The sequence below is a fragment of the Prionailurus viverrinus genome, chromosome A1 (assembly GCF_022837055.1).
Source record: "Prionailurus viverrinus isolate Anna chromosome A1, UM_Priviv_1.0, whole genome shotgun sequence".
Classification (NCBI taxonomy): domain Eukaryota; kingdom Metazoa; phylum Chordata; class Mammalia; order Carnivora; family Felidae; genus Prionailurus; species Prionailurus viverrinus.
The window spans coordinates 43,786,725-43,811,945 of record NC_062561.1 but is presented as its reverse complement, the minus strand read 5'-3'; the positions used below and the strand labels follow the sequence as shown (position 1 = coordinate 43,811,945).

Here is a 25,221-nt window from a genome sequence, read left to right as displayed (position 1 = left end):
GCACTTGGGACGAGCACTGGGTGTTATTTGTAAGTGACGAATCACTAATTTCTACTCCTGAAGCCATTATTACAGTATATGTTAACTAAGATTTAAATGAAAATAAAAATTTGGGGTGCTGGATTGCTTGGTCTATTAAGCATCTGACTCTTGCTTTCAGTTCAGGTCATGATCTCACAGTTTGTAAGTTCAATCCCCACATCGGTCTCTGTACTGACAGCTTGGAGCCTGCTTCTTTCTTTCGCCCTTTCTCTCTGCCCCTACCCCACTTGCTTTCCTCTCTCTCTCAAAATAAATAAATAAAATACATAAAAATAAATAAAAATATGAATAGAAATTAAAATAAAAAATGCAAATACAAAATAAATAAAGCTTAAACTAAATTTCGAAGTAATGTCTCCGACACTATCTAAACCAAATATACAATCAAGGCATGGGGGCAACTGTGCCCCAATAAAAAAGAGAGTTAAAAAAATTAATTACTTGCTTTAAAATCATGAATGTGTCAAATAGGCCTATTGGAGCATTTATTTTCTTGTTTGAAAATCATTGGCATTTTAGAGTTATCAATATCTGGCATTCCTCGATCTGAGTATCACATTATAAATTTCCATGTAAACATAAGACTCTTTGCTATAGACTAAATGTTTATGTCTCCCTAAAATTCATATGCTAAATCCTAACCCCAGGTATGATATTAAAAGGTGAGGATTTGGGGAAATGATTAAGTCATAAGAGTAGAGCCCTCATGAATGGAATTAGTGCCCTTATAAAAGAGACTACAGAGAACTCCCTTGTCCCTTTGCCATGTGAGGGCACAGTGAAAAGGCAGCCATCTGTGAAGCAGACATCTAATCTTCTGGTGCCTTGATCTTGGATTCCTAGTCTCCAGAACTATGAGAAGTAAAGTTCTGTTGTTTATAAGCCACCAATTAATGGTATTCTGTTTAGCAGCCTGCATACACTAGGACACTCTTGTAAAAACCTAAATTATAATTGTGGAGAGGTTAAAAAATACCCCGTAATGTGTCAGTGTCCTGCAAATGGCTAAACACTGTGGGAAACTGTGAATGGTTATATTTAGAAACAGAGCCCAGTGCCCTGTTTCATACTGTGTTACACAAAGGCATGGGTGTATATAACTGCAGAACTATGGCTTATTTTTCTGATTTCAAGCACACCGGCAGTGATGATGGCTTTGATGTCTTCCAACTAATAGCAGTATTTGCATGATGTTTTTCTTTTTTAAATTTTTTAATGTTTACTTATTTTGAGAGAGAGAATGAGTGAGAGAGAGAGACAGACAGCGCAAGTGGGGGAGTGAGAGGGCGACACAGAATCTGAAGCAGGCTCCAGGCTCTGAGCTGTCAGCACAGTCTGACATGGGGTGGAACTCACAAAACACGAAATCATGACTTGAGCCAAAGTCGGACTCTCAACCGACTGAGCCACCCAGGTGCACCGCATGATGTTCTAATATAAGTGCTTTGTGTTAAGCATCTAGGATAAATACAACCTTCAAATATAATAAATCTGTCTATTTGCTTCATGGAAGTTAACATACTGAACACTCTTAGTTTTTAGACATTGTCTTATAGAATAGATTTATTTGTTTAAGTCACTGGCTTACATGCTTTGTAAATATAAATAATTATTGACTTTAAATACGCTGCCAGCTTTAAGGTCTTACCAGAGACTTACAGGGGGCTTTATTGATCAACAGTAGTGACAGCTGGCTAGAGAGCGACACATCCCTATCAGTCAGATAATTAATGTGCGCTGAAGCAAACTGACAAAACTACAGATTGTACAGTGTTAAGAAGAAGAAAATTCAGATCTCTTGCCTGAGGACACTTCAGTATAATTAACCTAGGTTTCCAAATGCCAAAAGATTTACTGCAAGCTTATTATAATCTCTCAGACTGACAAAATCCAGTGCAAAGTCATTTTGTTCTTTCAAGACACCCTAGACTGATGGTATTAAGCATAACCACAATACCTTAATTTCATGTTCTAGAACTTCACTCATCTTCATACTTGCAGTTGTAGAATACAGATGGAAAAACTTTTCTGTTCTCTTATGCCTTCTCTCTTCTTTTCTTTGAGAATCCAATTAACCTGTTTCAGAATAATTAACTTGAGGAAATAATAAGAAATAAAAAGTAACATAATATTGATTTAAAATAAAATATTTTATTTATAGTTTTAAAAGTTAAGAAAAAAGTTAAAAAAGAAACATTTTCCAGTAAATATCCAAATATAGGAAAATATGTATATACAGTTATATATACATGTACATAGGCAATTATTTGTTTATATAATCTTATACAGTATAATTTGCTACTTCTCAGTATCTTCTCACATTTCTTCTTACTCAGTTTGAATTCTCTTATCCTTCATTAATAACACTCTTGTTCATATCCCTTCAATTGCTTTACCCTTATTTCATATATGTAAATTGCAATCCCAGTTAAAGCCAGCTCTCAGCCTACTTCATGATTGTATACACACATCTGAATAAAGTTGGAAAATGTGAACTCGTAGACTTGCCTTGCTTTAATTTCATGATCACTACCCTCCAGTGAGACTTAATACTTCCTGGCAATCATATATATTTATTCAGTCTGAGTCACTTTCTTTCATTCCTATCCTCTTGCACTATACTTTCTGCTTGTCCCCTTTTCAAACTTTTAACAACTCTTGCACTCTCTTCACAGTTGATGATTTTCCTCTCTATTTCACTTATAGAAGCAGTTTCTCTGAATCATGCTGCTATTTATATCATCTTAAAAGGGAAAACAAAACAAAAAACCCTCTTAAAAACTTTATCCCTTATACCAAAACAGATTGCATTAAAATCAGCAATGACATCCATATAGATAAATGCAATGGCCAATATTTACTCTTCATTTCACTTAAACTATTAGCAGAATTTAATACATACAGTCTCATTCTCCATCTTGGAATAACTTTTTATATAGCTGTCAGATAATATATCTTTGTGACTGCCTTGTTGCCTCACTGCATATTCATTTGAATATTTTTTCCTAACTTTTTTGCAATTGAACTGTTAATGGTGGCAACTGAAGGATTAAATCCATGAACTTTAAAAAAAACATTCTCACTCCTTGTCATGGTTAATTTTATGTGTCAATTTGATTGGAGCAGGAGGAATGCAGATATTTGGTTAAACACTATCTTAAGTGTGTCTGTAAGAGTTATGTGGATGAAATTAACTTTTGAATCAGAAGACTGAGTAAAGCAGATTTCCTTTCTCCATGTGGTTGGGACTATAAAAACTGTTGAAGTCCTGAATAGAACAAAACGTCTAAAGAGGGGAGAACTTACTCTCTCTGCCTGATTGTCTATGAGCTGAGACATTATGAGTCTTACCTTGCCCTTGGACTTCAATTTGGACTTGAATGAACTTAAACTATTGACTCTCCTATACTATTATCTACTGAGAAATCATTTTTAAAAATTGATTAAGATTATTAGGTGACAAATCAAGTCTTAGCTTAATTTGGCTTCCTTTAACAAGAGTATTCTTATATAAGCGGTCATATAAAATAAATATCATAGGAAGACATTCCAGAGAATTGAAGTTTATTTGAGCAGAAAGGGAAACAGTCAGTCCAACTTTGCTTATTTGACTTGGTTACCATGGTGAACATCTGATGCTCAATCTTGCTGGGGATCACTTGAAGGTAGTTTGTTTTCTTGTTGTTGAATTTTAAGATTTCTCTGTATAATCTAGATAACAGTCCTTTATCAGATGTATCTTTTGCCAATGTTTTCTCCCAGCCTATGGCTTGTCTGCTAATTCTCTTGAATTTGTTACTGATAGAGCAGAAGTTTTTTTATTTAAATGAAGCCCAGTTTATCAATTTTTTCTTTTGTGGTTGTGTCTTTGGTGTTTGTGTTTTTTGTGTGTGGTGTCTTTGGTGTTGTCATCTACGTTTCTTTTCATGTTATCATCTAGGAAATGTATTTATTTATTTATTTATTTGTAAATATATATTTACATATATGTAAATATGTATGCATATATGTACACATGTATTATATATGTATATGTGTATATATGTTATGCATATATTAATTATATGTGTATATATGTATATATGTACACATGTATTATATATGTATAATGTATATATTACATATTTTTGCATTTGAAATTTAAGTCTATGATCCATTTTGAGTTCATTTTTTTGAAAGGTGTAAGATCTGTGTCTAATTCATTTTTTTTTACATGTGGATGTCCAGTTATTCTAGCACCATTTGTCAAAGAGATTATCCTTGCTTCATTGTATTGTCTTTGCTCATTTGTCAAAATTCAGTTGACTTTATTTATTGGGTCCTACTTCTCGGGTCTCTATTCTCTTCTACTGACCTATTTGCCTATTTTGCAAATTCCACACTGTCTTGATTATAGTAGCTTTACAGTAAGCCTTAGTGTTGCATACAACAGTCCTCCAGTTTTTTGTTCACCTTCAATACTGTGTTGGCTATTCTGTGTCTTCTGCCCATCCATACAAACTTTACAAACAGTTTATTCATATCCATGAAATAACTTTCTAGGAATTTGGTTGGAATTTCATGAAATTTATAGATCAAGTTGGGAAGAACTGACCTCTTGACAATCTTGAGTCTTCTATCTATGAATATAAAATGTCTCTCCACTTATTTGGTTCTTTGATTTTGTTCATCAGAATAAATGGTGTTTCCTTATTTTAAAAAAAGAACACCAATATAAAGGCAGCTGCATAGTTTTCTGGCCATTAAAACTTGGGTTTCTATGTTTCTGAGAAGAAATGGTGAAAGGATGAATTTTTTTCCTAATGTTAGATGAACAGCTTGGCCAAATTCTGATAGAATTACAATAGTGAGCCACCAAATCTGTTTGGTCAATCCAATTGTCTTTGATCTTAATTGATGTTACTCTTAGATCTGAGAATTACTGATCATCAACTTCCTATTTCAGTGTTATTGTCATCTTTCATCATTTTTAAATGAATCTACATGATAAATATTGAGAATGTGAAAATTTATTTCAAGGGCATTTGGTTATAAGGTAACACTGTATGCTAAATTGTTTTTATGGTATTAAAAGCTAGTATCTTCTGGATGTTGGAGACATACATTTAATTTATTAAAAAAAATTGTCCTTTACAACGGGAGGGAGAGGTGTTGAGCCCCGGATACAGAGCTCAGCTTGGCGGGGAACAAAGGCACTCACCAGTGCCATCTCCCGTGCCCATCCCCCAGCCCAAGTCCCAAAGGGAACCAGTTCCTGCCAGGGAAATTGCTTGCACTGTACAAACACCCAATGCTGTGCTTCTCTGGAGCCAAACCTCCGGCAGTGGATCTGACTCCCTCCCGCTGCCACAGGGCCCCTCCTGAAGTGGATCACCTAAGGAGAAGCGAGCTAAGCCTGCCCCTCGTGCCCCCGTGCACCTTGCCTACCCACCCCAGCTAATACGCCAGATCCCCAGCATCACAAGCCTGGCAGGGTGCAAGTAGCCCAGACGAGCCACACCACCCCACAGTGAATCCCACCCCTAGGAGAGGGGAAGAGAAGGCACACACCAGTCTGACTGTGGCCCCAGCGGTGGGCTGGGGGCAGACATCAGGTCTGACTGCGGCCCCGCCCTCCAACGCAAGTTATTCAAGACAGCACAGGGGAAGTGCCCTGCAGTCCCCAACACTCCAGGGACTATCCAAAATGATGAAACAGAAGAATTACCCTCAGAAAAACCTCCAGGAAATAACGACAGCTAACGAACTGATCCAAAATGATTTAAACAATATAACAGAAAGTGAATTTAGAATAATAGTCATAAAATTAATCGCTGGGCTTGAAAATGGTATAAAGGACAGCAGAAAATCTCTTGCTACAGAGATCAAGGCTCTAAGGAACAGCCAGGAGGAGGTAAAAAATGCTATCAATGAACTGCAAAATAGAATGGAAACAACTACGGCTCGGATTGAAGAGGCAGAGGAGAGAATAGGTGAACTAGAAGATAAAATTATGGAAAAAGAAGAAGCTGAAAAAAAGAGAGATAAAAAAAAATCCAGGAGTATGAGGGGAAAATTAGAGAACTAAGTGATGCACTAAAGAGAAATAATCTACACATAATTGGTATTCCAGAGAAGGAAGAGAGAGGGAAAGGTGCTGAGGTGTACTTGAAGAAATCATAGCTGAGAACTTCCCTGATCTGGGGAAGGAAAAAGGCATTGAAATCCAAGAGGCACAGAGAACTCCCTTCAGACATAACTTGAATCGATCTTCTGCACGACATATCATAGTGAAACTGGCAAAATACAAAGATAAAGAGAAAATTCTGAAAGCAGCTAGAGGTAAACGTGCTTTAACATATAAAGGAAGACTGATAAGACTCGTGACGGATCTCTCTACTGAAACTTAGCAGGCCAGAAAGGAATGGCAGGATATCTTCAATGTGATGAACAGAAAAATATGCAGCCGAGAATCCTTTATCCAGCAAGTCTGTCATTTAGAATAGAAGGAGAGATTAAGGTCTTCCCAAACAAACAAAAACTGAAGGAATTTGTCACCACTAAACCAGCCCTACAAGAGATCCTAAGGGGGACCCTGTGAGACAAAGTACCAGAGGCATCACTACAAGCATAAAACATACAGACATCACAATGACTCTAAACCCGTATCTTTCTGTAATAACACTGAATGTAAATGGACTAAATGCGCCAACCAAAAGACATAGGGTATCAGAATGGATAAAAATGGATAAAAAAACAAGACTCATCTATTTGCTGTCTACAAGAGACTCATTTTAGACCTGAGTACACCTTCAGATTGAGAGTGAGGGGATGGAGAACTATTTATCATGCCACTGGAAGTCAAAACAAAGCTGGAGTAGCCATACTTACATCAGACAAACTAAACTTTAAAGGCTGTAACAAGAAATGAAGAAGGGCATTATGTAATAATCACAGGGTCTATCCATCAGGAAGAGCTAACAATTATAAATGTCTATGCGCCAAATACGGGAGCCCCCAAATATATAAAATAATTACTCACAAACATAAGCAACCTTATTGATAAGAATGTTGTAATTGCAGGAGACTTTAACACTCCACTTACAGAAATGGATAGATCATCCAGACACATGGTCAGTAAAGAAACAAGGTCCTTGAATGATACGTTGGATCAGATGGACTTGACAGATATATTTAGAACTCTGCATCCCAGAGCAACAGAATATACTTTCTTCTCGAGGGCACATGGAACATTCTCCAAGATAGATCACATACTGGGTCACAAAGCAGCCCTTCATAAGTATACAAGAATTGAAATCATACCATGCATACTTTCAGACCGCAATGTGATGAAGCTTGAAATCAACCACAGGAAAAAGTCTGGAAAACCTCCAAAAGCATGGAGGTTAAAGAACACCCTACTAAAGAATGAATGGGTCAACCATTCATTAGAGAAGGCAATTAGAGAAGAGATTAGGCATTTAGAGAAGAGATTTAAAAATATATGGAAACAAATGAAAATGAAAATACAACAATCCAAACGCTTTGGGATGCAGCGAAGGCAGTCCTGAGAGGAAAATACATCGCAATCCAGGCCTATCTCCAGAAACAAGAAAAATCTCAAATACAAAATCTAACAGCAGACCGAAAGGAAATAGAAGCAGAACAGCAAAGACAGCCTAAATCCAGCAGAAGAAGAGAAATAATAAAGATCAGAGCAGAAATAAACAATATACAATCTAAACAAACTGTAGAGCAGATCAATGAAACCAAGAGTTGGTTTTTTGAAAAAATAAACAAATTGATAAACCTCTAGCCAGGCTTCTCAAAAAGAAAAGAGAGATGACCCAAAGAGATAAAATCATGAATGAAAATGGAATAATTACAACCAATCCCTCAGAGATACAAGCAATGATCAGGGAGTACTATGAAAAATTATATGCCAACAAACTGGACACCATGGAAGAAATGGACAAATTCTTAAACACTCACACACTTCCAAAACTCAATCGGGAGGAAATAGAAAGCTTTAACAGACCCATAACCAGCGAAGAAATTGAATCAGTCATCAAAAATCTCCCAACAAATAAGAGTCCAGGACCAGATGGCTTCCCAGGGGAGTTCTACCAGACGTTTAAAGCAGAGATAATACCTATCCTTCTCAAGCTATTCCAAAAAATAGAAAGGGAAGGAAAACTTCCAGACTCATTCTATGAAGCCAGTATTACTTTGATTCCTAAACAAGACAGAGACCCAGTAAAAAAAGAGAACTACAGGCCAATATCCCTGATGAATATGGATGCAAAAATTCTTAATAAGATACTAGCAAATTGAAACCAACAGCATATAAAAAGAATTATTCACCATGATCAAGTGGGATTCATTCCTGGGCTGCAGGGCTGGTTCAACATTCGCAAATCAATCAATGTGATACATCACATTAATACAAGAAAAGATAAGAACCATATGATCCTGTCAATCGATGCAGAAAAGGCCTTTGACAAAATTCAGCAACCTTTCTTAATAAAAATCCTCGAGAAATTCGGGATAGAAGGAACATATTTAAAGATCATAAAAGCCATTTATGAAAATCCCACAGCTTACATCATTCTCAATGGGGAAAAACTAAGAGCTTTTTCCCTGAGATCAGGAACACGACAGGGATGTCCACTCTCACCGCTGTTTAAGTAATTTTGAAGAAGAAGACCAAAGCAGGAGGCATCACAATCCCAGACTTTAGCCTCTACTACAAAGCTGTCATCGTCAAGACAGCATGGTATTGGCACAAAAACAGACACATAGACCAATGGAATAGAACAGAAACCCCAGAACTAGACCCACAAATGTATGGCCAGCTAATCTTTGACAAAGCAGGAAAGAACATCCAATGGGAAAAAGACAGTCTCTTTAACAAATGGTGCTGGGAGAACTGGACAGCAACATGCAGAAGGATGAAACTAGACCACTGTCTTACACCATTCACAAAAATAAACTCAAAATGGATAAAGGACCTGAATGTGAGACAGGAAACCATCAAAACCCTAGAGGAGAAAGCAGGAAAAAACCTCCCTGACCTCAACTGTAGCAATTTCTTACTTGACACATCCCCAAAGGCAAGGGAATTAAAAGCAAAAATTAACTACTGGGACCTCATGAAGATAAAAAGCTTCTGCACAGCAAAGGAAACAACCAACAAAACTAAAAGGCAACCAAAGGAATGGGAAAAGATATTTGCAAATGACAAATCAGACAAAGGGCTAGTATCCAAAATCTATAAAAAGCTTACCAAATTCCACACCTGAAAAACAAATAACCCAGTGAAGAAATGGGCAGAAAGCATTAACAGATACTTCTCTAAAGAAGACATCCGGATGGCCAACAGGCACATGAAAAGATGCTCAACGTCACTCCTCATCAGGGAAATACAAATCAAAACCACACTGAGATATCACCTCACGCCAGTCAGAGTGGCCAAAATGAACAAATCAGGAGACTAAAGATGCTGGAGAGGATGTGGAGAAACGGGAACCCTCTTGCACTGTTGGTGGGAATGCAAACTGGTGCAGCCACTCTGGAAAACAGTGTGGAGGTTCCTCAAAAAATTAAAAATAGACCTACCCTATGACCCAGCAGTAGCACTGCTAGGAATTTACCCAAGGGATACAGGAGTACTGATGCAGAGGGGCACTTGTACCCCAATGTTTATAGCAGCACTCTCAACAATAGCCAAATTGTGGAAAAAGCCTAAATGTCCATCAACTGATGAATGGATAAAGAAATTGTGGTTTATATACACAATGGAGTACTATGTGGCAATGAGAAAGAATGAAATATGGCCCTTTGTAGCAACATGGATGGAACTGGAGAGTGTGATGCTAAGTGAAATAAGCCATACAGAGAAAGACAGATACCATATGGTTTCACTCTTATGTGGATCATGAGAAAGTTAAACAAAACCCATGGGGGAGGAGGAGGGAAAAAAAAAGAAGTTAGAGTGGGAGAGAGCCAAAGCATAAGAGACTCTTAAAAACTGAGACCAAACTGAGGGTTGATGGGGGGTGGAGGGAGGGGAGGGTGGGTGATGGGTATTGAGGGCACCTTTTGGGATGAGCACTGGGTGTTGTATGGAAGCCAATTTGACAATAAACTTCATATATTGTAAAAAACAAAAACAAAAACAAAAACAAACAAAAAAAGTTGTCCTTTAAGATGTTACATAACTATTTTGGCTCTTGAATACAGAATAAGGGAAACCTTAACCTTATTGCTTATTTGCAACTGTAGGATACACAATGTTACTGGATGTAGCAATAGACAGACTTTTTGTTTGTCTTTGCCTTATAATATTGCCTAGCTTATGTCATCACTGAGTGTTAAAATTTACTTAGTATCCAAAAGAACTCTTGAGGTGGTACAGAATACAGCTATGAAGGACTACTATGTAAGATATTTTGTCCAATATGCAAAAGATTACTAGAAGAATAACTGCTTATCTTACCCCCCCACTCCAGCTTATCTCCCTCAACTGCCCACCGGCCATTTTAACAAGTCATCAGCCAAATGTTTTATATAAGTTGAAAAAATAAGATATGTTACTATTATCACCAATGTTGACAGATTAAAGACCAAAAGAGCTGGCCCATCTTATGCCCAAGCAAAATTATTCAAAGCAGTAGAAATAGTCAAATCTGTTATAACAGATCAATAACAAATCTTTAAGACTTGGAAATGTTGAGGGGAGCATGGATGGCTCATTTAGTTGAGTGTCCAACTTCAGCTCAGGTCATGATCTCGTCGTTCGTGAGTTCAAGCCCTGTGTTGGGCTCTGTGCTGACTGCTCAGAGCCTGGAGCCTGCTTCGGATTCCATGTCTCCCTCTCTCTGTTCCATCCTCCCCCACCCCTTCACGGTCTCTCTCTCTTTCTCTCTCTCTCTCTCTCTCCCAAAAATAAAAATTAAAAAAATAAAAGACTTGGAGATGTTGAAGTTCAAACAAAGATGATGCTTCAAAACTGATGTCTGTTAATACAGAATGGTTACACCATAAATACTTTCATCACATCAATCAACCAATGGATCTGCCAACCAGCCAACCAGCCAACCAGCCAAACTGATGGCTTTCAAGAACTTTTAAATTACAGCAAAATGTAATCCAACTAAGGAAAACAAATGGGCCTATAAGTGCAATTCTATCAAACAGAATTCTACTTCTCAATTTATCTTGTTTGCCTCACAGTTTTGAGGTAAAAGTTCCAAGTTATTCTCACTTTATAATAAAACAATTCATATCTCTATGTATACAGCCATGGTGTAATTCTTTTGATAAAGGAAAGGGATACTGTAAGTTTCATACACAAATTTGATAACCATATCATATTAATAAAAAAATAGCCAATTATCCAGAGAAGATTAATCCAAATCTCCTAAAAAACTAGAAAAAGCTGTCAGTCGATTGATTTTAAAAGGTGTATTTTTCATTCATTATTCTTCCTTCACCAGCATCCCTTAAGAGAATTTACTATACTACTATTTCAGGAGGTATAAACAAATAAACACATACTGCTACAGCATTTGACGAAATCATAATCTCACTGAACTATTTTAGTACTACTGTGCGTGTGTATGTGTGTGTGTGTGTGTGTGTGTGTGTGTGTGTGTGTAATTACTAGTAAGGCAAATGTTTTCTACCCAATCTGTTGAGAGCAACTTCGATTCAAAGTCAATTTGGAATATTCCAAGTTTCAGACCTCATCATATAGATCATTAAGCACATAGTTTTTCAAGAGAAAATCGTCAACATAGTATTTGAAATTCGTAGCACTGCTATGATTTATGTTTGAAGACAATGGTTACAGAAATCTAACCATAATATATTCATATAGATGCTCATATTTATAATAAAGAGATTTTTAACTACTTTCAGGAAAAAAAAGACCTTGGGACTGGGCCACAGAAGTGAAATTAAAAAGAGAACATCATTGTTTGAAAAGTATCACAATAAGACATGCATAATGTGTTGCCACTGTGATTCTATCACCTGGAGAGGTAGACCTGTGTCAAATGTACTAACCTACTAAGTGCATAGAAAAAGTATAACTCAAGTGCCAAAGCTAAACAAAGAAATACCTTTGGTACAGGTCATTTGAGACACCTTTGCATACCGCAGATTTAGGCATAAGTTCCCTGAGGACAACACTTAAATCTCTAATGGTAGCTGTTGTAGTATCCAGTTCGTCTTAAGGAAGGGGATTAGTTGCTAAGTAATGTTCTGGTTTTAAAACTATTTTTTATTAAAATATGCATGTATGAGTGAGTGTGTATGTGTGTGTGTGTGTGTGTGTGTACTTAACTTTCAAAGTACTTTGAAATGTTTCTACCATATATTATTTTCTTACATGTTAACCTAGATACTAACAATCCCATTGAACAAAATATATTGAAATTTGACCTAAGTTTTGTTGAAATTTTTCTGCCCTTTTTATTTCAATTTAACCTAAGTGATGATGAATGGTATCATTAAAAATATTTTTATATTCACCATAACTGAAATAATATAGTACACATTTATTCTCAGGTGGAAGTTGCAGTTTTTAAATTACCTTTTAAAAAATTATATATCACACATTCTTTTCTCTTAACCTTTTCTAACATTTAGGATGCTGTCAATCAATATATTCAGAAAACAATTCTATTTTAATGTCAGCTTAAGATAAGCCAATTTAAGTAAATCACACCAAATATCAATAAATGCATTCCAACCACATATTAGTGACTGGAAATATCATGCTGCTCTAGGTATGTTTCATTACAAAAATTTACTTCATTTGTTTTTTATTTCTATCAATGTATCATTTAAAATGTTATTTCATAATATAATTGATCATGGCGCTTTATATTATTTTGATAAGGCATAAAATGAAAAGGGTAGGTGTGGGGCAGCTAATTATTATATGGGAGTTGGACAACACAGCTGCCATTCAATTACTCCAAAATTCCTCCTCAGTGTCACACTGTTGCATTTAAATTTTTTTCACTTCCTTTTACTGATTATTTCACATGCCGTAGAATGCAATAAGAGAAACTCTTATGTGAAGAATTCTGGATATAAAAATTTAAAAAAAAAAAAAGGTTAACCAATCCACTAAATTTACTAACTGATTCCTTGAACACTAGTTAGGAAACACTTTTCCCGTTATCATCTTGTTTCATACCTAAATCTCCAAAGTGTTTAACATAAATAATAAATATTAATATGTCAATACACTGTCTGTGGTATTTGAGACCTAGTTAGCATTTTTATTGAACTCCTGTGTTAACATTTTCAGAAATGGACTGTTATTAATTACCAATTTAAATCCATACTTTGATACCATGGGTCACTATTAAATGGGTCATTTCAGCAGTAATAGCTCTTACTGAGAGCAATACTTCAATTTCAGCAGATTTCAGTGTTAATAATTAAAGTGTGCATGTACCACAACCTATTTGTCATGGTAACTAGACAGCATAAGACATTAACAGGATTCAGCTCTTGATGAAAGACACCATTCCATTCCACTGCTATTTTCAAAAGCACTTCACTTCTCTTAATCTAGTCTAATTAAAGGAAACGGGTTATTTACCTGTCATGTAAAAATAATAATTTCATATCTTAACAGTAATCTGGGGAGGTATGATTGCTAAATTTGCTAGTGGACTCTAGGAAATGTCCCATATAAGTTATTGTCGTTGTTTTGTTAGTTCTGCAAAACCTATCACTGGCATCGTTAAGGACTAGGAGCATTCCTTTGTGCATATCCGTCATCGAGAATTCTCAAATGTAAGATGCTGTACAAATTTCTTTATCTCCAGCTTTTATTTTTCTACATCCTACCTTGCATTCCAAAGAGATGACCAGAAAATTTGAGCAGCAGGATATGAATGAGATAACAGCTCTGAGATTATAATTTTTGTCTCTATTAGTCTAGATGTAGTATCTAGAAAAAAATTAACTAATCTCCCTGAGCCACAGTTTTCTTGTGAGTGTTATTTAAAGTGTTCTTCTGGCTTTGGAGTTCTATAAAGCCACATGTTGTTTTACTGCCCTTCATATGTATTGTGGTATTTTTTACAAAGTGAAGGCTTGTGGGAAGCTTATGTCAAGCAGTTTACTGGTGCTATTTTTCCAATAGCATTTTCTCACTTCATGTCTGTGTCATATTTTGGTAATTCTCACAATATTTCAAAAATTTTCAATAATTTTATATTTGTTACGATAATCTGTGATCAGTAATCTTTGATGTCATTACCATAATTGTTTTGGGATACCACAAATCATGCCCACATAAGATGGAAAATTTAATTGATAAATGTTGTATGTGTTCTGAGTGGTCCATTGACTGGCCATTTCCCTGTCTTTCATCTTCTCCTCAGGCCTCCCTATTTATTACCTGAGACATAATAATTATGCAGTTAAGCTGATTATTAACTCTACAATGGCCTCTAAGTGTTCAGGTGAAAGAGTTGCACAATTCTCACTTTAAATCAAAAGCTAGAAATGATTAAGCTTTCTGAGAAAGGCATGTCGAAAGTAGAGACAGGCTGAAATCCGGGCCTCTTGCACCAAATAGCCAAGCTGTGAATGCAAAGGAAAGCTTCTTGAAGGAAATTAAAAGTGATAGTCCAGTGAACACACAGATGATAAGAAATCAAAGCAACCTATTGCTGATATAAAGAAAGTTTCAGTGGTCTGGATAGAAGATCAAATCACCCACAACATTTCCTTAAACCAAAGCCTAATCCAAGCAAGGCCCAAACTCTCTTCAATTCTATGAAGACTGAAAAAAAAATTCTATGAAGACTGAGAGAGGTGAGGAAGCTGCAGAAGAAAAGTTTGAAGTTACCAGAGATTGATTCATGAGATTTACGGAAAAAAGCCACCCTCATGAACACAGAAATGCAAGGTGAAGCAGCAAAGGCTGATTTAGGAGCTAAAGCAAATTAGCCAGAAGATCTAGCCAATATAATTAACGCAAGTGGCTACACTAAACAACAGATTTCCAGGGTATAAGAAACAGACTTCTTGGAAGAGGTTGCCATTTAGGACTTCCACTGAAGGGAGAGGTCCATGCCAATGCCTGGCTTCAAAGCATCAAAAGAGAGGCTGCTGACTCTCTTGATAAGGTTGAATGCATCTGGTGACTTTAAGTTGAAGCCAATTCTCATTTGCCATTCTAAAATTCTGATGGCTGTTAAGAATTATGCTAAATCTACTCTGCTTCTGCTCCCTAAATTGAACAACAGAGCCTGGGTGACAGTACTTCTGTTTATAACATGGTTTAATACAAAATTTAAGCCACTGTTGAGAACTAGTCCTCAGGAAAAAAAAAAGATTCCTTTCAATATATTACTGCTCATTGAAATTGTACCTGGTCACTCAGGGCTCTGATGGATATGCACAATGAGATTAATGTTGTTTTCATGCCTGCTAATTTAACATCCATTCTGCAGCCCATGGTTCAAGGAATAATTTTTAGTTCCAAGTCTTATTACCTAAGAAATACATTTCATAAGACTATAACTGCCACAGACAGTGATTACACTACTGGATCTGTGCAAAATAAGTTGAAAACCTTCTGGAAAGGATTCTCTATTTTAGATGCTTTTTAGAACATCTGTGATTCATGGGAAGAGGATAAAATATTAATATTAATACAGGAGTTCAGGAGAAGTTGATTTCAACTCTTGTGGATAACTTTGAGGTGTTTGTGGCTGCGCACTGAATAAAAAGTTCTCAGACACTTAGACTGAGCAGACGTGCAGGGCAGCCTCCGCCAGAGAAAGAGCAGCAGCAGCAAACTGCACATGTTCTCCAGGTATAAGCATCAAAGAATGTCAAAGCATGGGAGGAAAACACAAAGAGCCTCCAGACATAGACCAAACACATATCTGGTGTTTACATGAAAGTATGTAGGGGAGATGTGCAGTTTCAAGGACTTCTAGGCAATTACCGTCGCTCTGTTCCCTAACTGGCTCCGGGGGGATAATGTGGCTCTGGAACTCATAGTGTTACGGCGTTCCACAACCTTGAGACCAGAACATCATTGACGTTTCAGCAATTATCCTATCCATTTTCCCAGGGCTTGCAATACACTCTCTAAAATTAACTCCATAGGTGTTAAAGACTTCAGTGGCAGAAGTAATAGCAGATACAGTAAAAATAACAAGAGAACTAGAATTAGAAGTGGAGCCTGAAGATACGACTGAATCATCATAAACTCATGACAAAATTTTAACAGCTGAAGATTTGCTCCTTATGGATGATCAAAGAAAATGGTTTCTTGAGATGGAATCTACTCCTGGTGAAGATACTTACAAAGACTGTCGTAATGACAACAAAGGATTTAGACTGTTACATAAACTAGTTTGATAAGCAGTGGCAGGTTTTGAAAAGACTGACTCCAGTTTTGAAAGAAGTTCTAATGCGGGTAAAACACTATCAAACAGCTTTCCATGCTACAGAGAAACTGTTCATGAAAGGAAGGGTCAATTTATGAGGCAAACTTCATTTGTTGTCTTAATTTAAGAAACTGCCACCTCAACCCTCAGCAAACACCACCCTGATCAGTCAGCAGCCATTACATCCAGACAAAACACTCCAACAGCAAAAAGATTATGACTTACCAAAAACTATGATGATGTTTATCATTTTTTACAAATAAATATTTTAAATTAAGGTATGTACATTTTTATTGAAAATAATGCTTAGCATACTTAATAAACTATGGTATAATGTGAACATAAATTTTATACACACTGAGAAACCAAAAATTTCATTTAACTTGGCTTATTGCAATATTTGCTTTATTGTGGTGGTCAAAAACTAAACTCAATATCTCAAAGGTTTGTTTGTAATGTTATTATTGTATGATAAAAGCTAGAATAATGTTAAACAAAAATGATCTCAATTCTAGAAAATGTACTTTGACTTCACTTGATAAACATCATTGCATATTATTGTATAATATTGTGTATTAATGAAATGCTTTCTCAATCTTAAATGTATTACTATTCTAAGGTATTTAAAATGAAGTTAATATAAAATATTTCAAATCTTCTTTATCAAAAACAATTATTTAATATCTTATATGAAAAGCACAGAAAATCTGTGAAGAATGGTAGGTGGCTTAAAAATAAGAATGACCCTTTTCCTTAAAAAATTCACACCCCAGGCTCTTTGAAGAGAAAAATGATTTTAAGTTCATACATACATATGCATGAATACACACAGTTTTCCATTTTAAACTATAGCTGTGCTATAAAATGAAAAAGAAAATTACTAATGTGTTCCCAATTGCCAATACTTTATTAGAGCTGTGAAGAAAACCCTATATTTTTCATGGTCTTTTAAATGTATTTAATATCATTTTTATGGCACATCCATCAATCAGCTAGCCATAACTAAAATATCATGAGGGCAGCCATCATGGCCTTTTTAATCAGATTTCTGAAGGTAGAGAGCCTTATCTCCATACAACTATAAAATTAACTATAAACCATATACAAATATACAACTATATAATTGTGCCTGTTACTACTAGGTGAGGGTAGTGGCATTGGTGTTCATTTGACCTCACTGTGCAGATTTGTTTCTAAAAGAACTATAATTTTCTTTGTGTGTAGATTCTTCTCTCACTCACTCATGTGCCTTGCTAGAAGCTGATGTTAACCTTAGTTCTATGGGTAGGCCTGATTATTCCAAGACAGGATTTTTCAAACTTAGCACTACTGACAATGTGATCTGGGCAATTCTTTGTTATGGAGGGCTGTCAGGTGCATTGTGTAGGTTGTTTAGCAATATTTTTGGCTTCTACACCCTGGATGCCAGTAGTGCTGCCCTAATTGTGATAATCAAACAACATATCCAGATATTGTCAAATGTTCCCTGAATAGCAAAAACACCCTCAGGTGAGAACAACTGGTCCAAGGACACTCTAAATATTCTTGCCAACGAATGGCTCAGAAATAGTCAAGCAGATACATGAGGCTTCTGGGAAGATTCTGGGAAAGAAAGAAAAGATTCAGCATTTCTAAGAGGGCACAAGGGGGAAAGGCCAATTCTCTTCTTCCTTTGAACACTGCCTTTTCTCTTCTTTCCCTGAATATTCTAATATCTAGATATAATACCTGGAACTGCTGCAGTCATCTTTCCATAAATTTAAGGATAGAACCAAGGTTAAGGATAGTGAGTGAATATATATGGAAAGATTCCGGAATACTAAAGCCATCAGGTAATTACTGAATCAGCCATCATTTAAGCCCACCATCTGTATCTTTAGTAATGGAAGTTATTTCCTTAGTCTTCAGTCCAACATGAATTAGTGTTTTGTTATTCAGAGAAAACTTTTTATTTTTATTTTTATGAGAGAAAGATAATGCACATGCACACATGCTAGGGGGAGAGGAGCAGACAGAAGGGAGAGAGAGATTCCCAAGCAGGCTCCACACTCAGTGCATAGCCCGACGTGGGGCTTGATCTCACGACCATGAGATCATGACCTGAACTGAAATCAAGAATGCTATGCTCAACTGACTGGCCACCCAGGTGTCCCCAGAGAAAACACTTTAAAATGTTACAATAAGGAAATATTATAAAATTTGCGTTGAGTTTTACAGATCTTTTCTTTGGATTTTTCCCCCTCTTTGATGGTTTAGAACTTTCAAAAGCTCACATTAAAACTATCTTTTTTTTCACTTTATTTGGTTTTTCAGATTAAGCAAAATGAAATAAATATTTTGTTATCAAAATTAGCTGATTAATAATAACTTGAAAATCCATGACTTAGATACAAGACTAATTTTTTTTAAAAAAGATTTTCTCTATCAAGTCTGTGGAGCAGCATAAACTGGATTCAGTAAAAGCTAATTAGGCAGTAAGGCAGTATTTACTTATTATGTAGAGGAGAATTTTTTTCCTCTCACAGCTTTGATTCCCGCCCTCGCCAAATGACAGCTGTTTTCAATCTGACTTCAAGGTTTGTAACTTACTTTTCTGGATTAGTTCAAAAACATATTGTTGAAATTCAGATACATCACAAGCCACTCTACTGTAGCAACATGAATCATAGCTCTTCATGGTCTCTAAGCTTAAAAAACGAATTTTGAGGAAGATGAAATTCCCTTGTCTGTTGAGTAAATTGTGACCTTTAACTTAAAAGAAGTGCTGTCCTCCATATAATATGGTTTATCTTCTTTATTCCAAACGAATAAAGAATAGGAAAATTTTATTTTCCTTATGCCTATACAAGTATATATATATTTTTAATAAAAATATTTTATTTCACTGTCTCAACGAATAACCCTTTTTAAAATGGAGGGCTGATTCATCACCTAAATGTTGCATGAATCTAACATGAAATCTCAGAAATGTGGAGATCAATATTCACAATTTTTCTTCTTCATGCCTCATCTTCATCAAATATGTATGCAAACCTATGTATATTCACAAGCACAAATATAAAAAAAGACCAAAAATCTGTAGTATTCATTTTATTAACATATTGCTGAAAAGCTCTTGAGAATGATAATCATTTTTTAAAATTAGTATAGATCTATAGATTTAAAATTGCTGCATATAAAATTGTTACATATTCTCTAACCCCACCTCTTATCCTTCCAGATTGTATCCTCTAGTGTCCAAACACCAACAAAATGTTTGATATATAGCACTTACATGCATTAATAATTACATTTTTCACTGTCTCTCACCTCTTTGAAAACTTCTTTCTTTCAAACCTAGGGCAAAGTCTGGTCATTGATTATAATAATCCCCTTCTAGGGAGGCAAACCATAAGAGACTTTTAAAGGATAAAGTGAAGGTTGATGGGGGAAGGGTAAATTGGTGATGGGCATTAAGGAGGGCACTTGTTGGGATGAGCATTTGGTATTGTATATAAGTGATGAATCACTGGATTCTATTCTTGAAGCCAAGACTACATTGTATGTTATCCAACATGAGAATAAAAATAAATAAGTAAATAAGTACATAAATAAATAAATGAATAAAATAAATAAATAAATAAATAAACAAACAAACAAACAAATAAATAAATAAAATACCATCACGTCCCTTGTCTCTTCTCTTTATTCTCATTTTGTCATATCTGCTGCGAAGAATCACAATTTTAGCAACATCTGATCTGAGGCTACTCTGACCCTCCATTAATTATTTACATGTGAAAAGAGAAACAGAACCAATCTATCTATTGTCTCTTTAATTGTGTAATTATGGACACTGAGCCCACAATTCACTTCTGTATTCCTTTCTCCTCTACTTGAAAACTATTTCACACTCACCTCTCCTCTCTCTCCAAACCTTCATCACTTCCTCCTCTACTCTACTCCCAAGTGACAATTTTGTTTCCCACTCCTCCCAAAAATTAAATAGAAGACTCCAGGGGATGCCCACTATCATTTCTACTCATCATCTAACATCATCAGCCCTTGGCATTCTTCAAAATTATTCATTTTACATTCTGGCACATCTAACCTCATGGCAAATCCATGCTTACAGTTATCAGGCCAAAAACCCTGAACTCATGAGTCTTTTCTCTCTCTCACACTTTACACTGCATTTGTCAGGATATGCTGTTGGTTCTACCTTCAAAACACATAAGGAATTTGACCTGTTATTAGCGTCCCCATTTCCAGCAGTTATTTTTTTCACTGTTGTATTTAAATAACCTCTAGTGTTCTCCCTGCTTCCATTCTTGTTCCAGGAATTGTATTTTCAACACAGTTGGTATAGACATTAGTACATAAGCTTTCCTTGAACTCAGTGAGTTAGCCTAATTTCTTTCTAATAAATTCTCCCTTGTATTCTTCATATATATTTTTTCCGTTTGAGGATTTGAAATAACTTTATTTTACTTTTGAATAATTGTCTTACCTACCTCTTTCAGTATTTGATCAAGTGACTTTTCTATGATTATTTCTCTAGCTCTAATTATACTGCACATATTTCTAAAGAGTATTTTGTTTTATGTTTACAGCATTGCACATTTTTAGCTATTTTAATCTTTAATAGTAATAGTTTTATTTTTAAACTTTTCTAAAATATCAGATTGTATTTCTATACTAATCAGAACATCATCTTAATATCAAATGTTATAAAATATGGCAAATAGTTATTTTTTAACTACTAAATCACTACTAAATATCTAGAACTGTGCTAGATTCTGGGGATATATTGGTTTACAACACAGTGTTTCTGATCTCAAGGGAAGTTTTATGACAAAGATAATTTAATAGTTACAATAGAATATATAATAAGTATTAAGATGCATCTTTTTCAGTAGAATTAATGAATTACAGTGTTAGGATGCTTATAAAAAATAAGCCTTTTGAATTCTACACTAAAGAATTACAACTGCTTTGGGCAGAGGAAGAGGAGGAGGGAGGGCATTATGAGCAGGCAGCAAACAGATGACTCTGTATTGGGAGATGACACAGTATGTAAGGGAGTCTCAGGGGATGAGATGGGAGAAGCAGGCTATTCTAGCTCTTATCGGCTCTCTAGCAGCCATCCAAGACTGAAAAAGATAATGAAAACTGTTTTTTTCAATATTTCCTATCTGATTTCTTTATTGTTTTCATAGATAATAGCCTGTGTTTCTCCTCTATGAATATTTTTGGTTATCTATTACACGTTACATCATTTATTTCAGATTACAGCTTTAACACAGTGGTTTTCTGCATTCACAACGAAACATATTGTCCTTCCCATAATCTTTACTGTTAATGCTCATAATTAGTCACTTTCTCTTTAATGGATTCAGTAAAAACTAGCACTTTAATCACTGCAAAAGAAGTGCCTACAAACAGCCCAGAGCAAAGGGGAAAAGTTGTAAGCTACAACAATTTTAACTGATAAAGGAGGCACAAGGGAAATACAATCTTTATAAGTTATGAATAACTTGTATTTCTCATATCTCATTGTTTTTATTACTGTTCAATAAAACATTAATGCCTAAACTATTAACATTTATATCATACCATAATTGAACTGTGTGTTATTATGTCATATCATACTAAACTATATAATTGAACTGTGTGTTATAATGTCATATCATACTATATATAAAACCCCTACTTAGCATTTGAGAAAGTGAGACTACCATTTACCCCCATAAAGTAAATCCCTAGAATGGGAAATTGTATCATGTAATTTGCATTTTTTGTTTTGCATCTCCTGAGATGTGAGGTTCAGATACATTTAGAATGCCTTATAAAAAGTGCACTAAACAAAGAAACAGGAAGCAGAATCATACAATGGTCACTGGAAAGTGACCAAAAGGCTTGGGTTCAGTCTCTGACTCTTTTATTATACGTATAATCTTTGATAAATACCTTCTTATTTCTGAATGTTTTGAGCCTGTATCAATAGTTATGAGGTCATAATGATAATTCTCAAAGGGTTTTATACAACCTACACTTAGTGGCACCCATCATTTTTCTTTTCTAGGCGTCTGATCTCCTTTGTTTGCTGTAGTTCTTCCTCTGTACACTAATTTGATGAAGACTGTCAAGGTGATGCAAATACATCAATTATTATTTTACAGAAAAATTAAGATAAAATGCATTTTATTCATATACAAAAACATAATATCAATAGTTATTTCTTTTATAAAGGAAACTAAAATTTTGCATATATTCCTTTGAAATGCACATTTTGACATGTAATAATATATCTTTTATTATTCAGCATCTCTATTAGTTATGGAATAAATATCACTGTAAAGACCCCTAAATTCTGATTAAGAAAAATACATATTGTTAATAATGATTTGCTTGGGCATTTAAATCTAGGTATATGAGTGAAAAGACTTATCAGACACCAGTAAAAGCTGTACTTCTCATACTGTGACTTATTTATTTTGTAACTGGAAATTTGTACCTCTCAATCCCCTTCATCTCTTCTGCCCTTCACCCCCAAGGCCTCTGGCAACCACTAGTTTGTTCTCTGTATTTATGATTCCGTCTCTGTCTGTTTGTTTGTTTAGATTCCACAGTTAAGTGAAATCATATGGTATTTGTCTTTCTCTGATTTATTTCACTTAGTCAATAATATTGTAGTAATGTTTTATTATGACAGATGGTAACTACACTTGTCATGGTGAATACAGAACTGTCGAATCACTGTGTTGTATACCTGAAACTACTATAACATTTTATGTCAACTATACTTCAGTAAAAATAATCAGCAAAGGCAATAAGTTATTTGTATTTTTAAAAGTTTGATTGTTTTTCCAAAACCCATGTTACTTTTGAAATTTTTAATGCTACTGGAGTCCCACATTTCTAAAAAAGGTATTTATTATGATGGCCAAGTAGCATTTATTCTTTTTTTCTTTTTGAGTTTATTTATTTTGAGAGAGAGAGAGAAAGGGAGAGAGAGGCAGAGAGAAAGGGAGACACAGAATCCCAAGAAGATTCTGTGCTGTCAGTGCATAGTCCAATGTGGGCCCCATCTCAGGAACCTGCAGATCATGACCATAGCCAAAATCAAGAGTCAGATGCTTAATCCACTGAGCCACTCAGGTGCCCCCTCCCCCAAGTAGCATTTACTCTTTTTTTTAAATTTTTTAATGTTTTTATTTATTTTTGAGACAGAGACAGAGCATGAACAGAGGAGGGGCAGAGAGAGTGGGAGACATAGAATCTGAAGCGGGCTCCAGGCTCTGAGCTGTCAAAGCCCAATGCGGGGCTCAAACTCATAGAGTGTGAGATCATGACCTGAGGTGAAGTCAGACGCTCAACCGACTGAGCCACCCAGGCACCCCAAGTAGCATTTATTCTTGACACAATATAAGAATATTTATTTTTGTTCATCATGTTACATATTCTCACAACATTTTTTTTTTTTTACCAATTTGAATACCAAAATCATTGGGTCTCTCTGAGTATCATCTCCAAGTTACTATTTTCAGACAAATGTTCTTCTTTCTTAATTGTATCTATTGGATATATTTTGACCATGGATTCTATAAAAACTTGGTGTACCACTGGAGTGATAAAAATGGCACTGAGAAATGACATGTATTGTAAGTTGGATCCTCTTTAGCATCATCCTTAAAATAACTCTTTCATTTGCAACTTTAATTGATTAATGTGTTGAATACACAGGAAAAAGAGTCAAAAATATTAGAAAATATATTTTATTAATCATAAGTTTTGGACTCATACAGAGCAAGAATTACAAGAATTATAACCAAAGCAGAAATTTTTACTAAGATGTGACAAATTTGAAGACCCACACAAACATATAATAAACTTTCCTTTGTCTTTTAATTTTCAGTTTACTAAAATAAAACATGTCTGCTGATGTTTGAAGATATGTTTATTTAGATTCCTTTTGTCATATAAAGTAAACTAAAAAAAAACCTTCAAAAATAAAAACAAAGGTTTTTTTTTTCTCTTAAACTGTATATTGTCACAGGTGCTCAATACATTGTTCTTTTCTTCCAAATATTTTATAGAGATTTAGCGAAATGACACGTCAGTGTTTTCTTTTTCATTTTTTCCTATGGCTGCTCTTTCGCCTTTATCGTTTTAGGAGTCTTGCATGAATCAAATAGGGATCAAGCTAAAAATCCAATTTGACTGATAGGCACCATTATAATCCCAAAATTGCCTTTCTCCTTAGGTGACACTAAGTGTTCTCTAAGTCAAAACAATCTGGCTTCAAAATCTTCTCAAGAGAGATCCCAGAATTCATGAAGTGAATGTTAAGAATACTTCATCATGTTTTTTACTAGACAGGCATAGGAACATCATACTGTAATGGATGACAGTACTAAATAATCTGATTAATGGTGAGGAATAGCTCGATATATCTTTTTTATTATGTTTCTTAGAGTTGTAATAAACCATCTATTCTATAAAAATTTAAAATCTCACTTAAACACAATATAATCACACAGGAAAAAAAAAGTGGCAGTAGACATCATGGTTAGGTGTTACCTATCCACAAAGAGTAAACACCCATTCCAAAAGAGTGAGATGTTAATTTAATTCTCAAATTTCTTTCACAGCTAAGGCTCAGAGGGATTACATGTCATAACTGTCAGGAAAATTAGAAGACAAAGTAAACAAAAATCACCGACCAGATCCCATAGATTGAAGCTAATGCAAGAATGTAAGGAAAGAATGGTTTCAAATACGA

General features: G+C 35.2%; 1 long non-coding RNA gene across 1 annotated transcript in view; it reads right to left on the bottom strand.

Annotated features, from left to right (window-relative positions):
- Window positions 1-2,035: 2,035 nt before the first annotated feature.
- Window positions 2,036-25,221, bottom strand: part of LOC125173799 (uncharacterized) — a 236,021-nt gene continuing 212,835 nt past the window's right edge. Inside the window, exon 3 of the long non-coding RNA XR_007155155.1 lies at window positions 2,036-2,136. This is a non-coding gene — a long non-coding RNA (uncharacterized LOC125173799). The remainder of the gene's footprint in view (window positions 2,137-25,221) is intronic.